The sequence below is a fragment of the Gavialis gangeticus genome, unplaced genomic scaffold (genome assembly GCF_001723915.1).
Source record: "Gavialis gangeticus isolate Ggan-Ray unplaced genomic scaffold, GavGan_comp1, whole genome shotgun sequence".
In the NCBI taxonomy this organism is placed as follows: domain Eukaryota; kingdom Metazoa; phylum Chordata; order Crocodylia; family Gavialidae; genus Gavialis; species Gavialis gangeticus.
Window position 1 is genome coordinate 39,402,740 of NW_017729032.1, and position 707 is coordinate 39,403,446.

Sequence of the window (707 nt, forward strand, 5' to 3'; positions counted from 1 at the left end):
GGGGGGGGGATTTAATGGCAGCCTTCAAGTACCTGAAGGGGGGTTTGAAAGAGGATGGAGCTGAACTATTCTCAGTGGTGGCAGATGACAGAACAAGGAGCACCAGTTTTAAGTTGAAGCAAGGGAAGTTTAGGTTGGATATTAGGAAAAACTTTCTCACTAGGAGGGTTGTGAAGCACTGGAACAGGTTACCTAGAGACATGGTGGACTCTCCATCCTTGGAGGTTTTTAAGTCCTGGCTCAACAGAGCCCTGACTGGAATGATCTAGTTGGGGACAGTCCTGCTTTGATCAGGGGGTTGGACTAGATGACCTCCTGAGTTCCCTTCCAACCCTAATTTTCTATGATTCTATGTTGAATAACGCAGGACTCAGGACAAACCTGTGTGGGATTCCACTTAAAACCTCCTGCCATTCCTATTTTGATCCACTTATAATTACCCTTTGCTTACAGCTATTAATCCACTTGTCTATCTACCCCACATTTGTCTTTGAGGAGGTCATTTTAAGGCAGCAGAAAGTACAGTTACTAGAGCAGCACTGTAGCAGAAATCTGCACTGTGGTCAGAAACCAACTCAGCTAACCACTGGGGACTCATAAATTACACACTTGCTTCACATTTAGTTCACTGAAACCTTTTCAGCTTGGAGAGGCCCCTTATTTTCCCATTTGAGTTTCTATTCTATTTTTTAAAAATCAGCTTATAA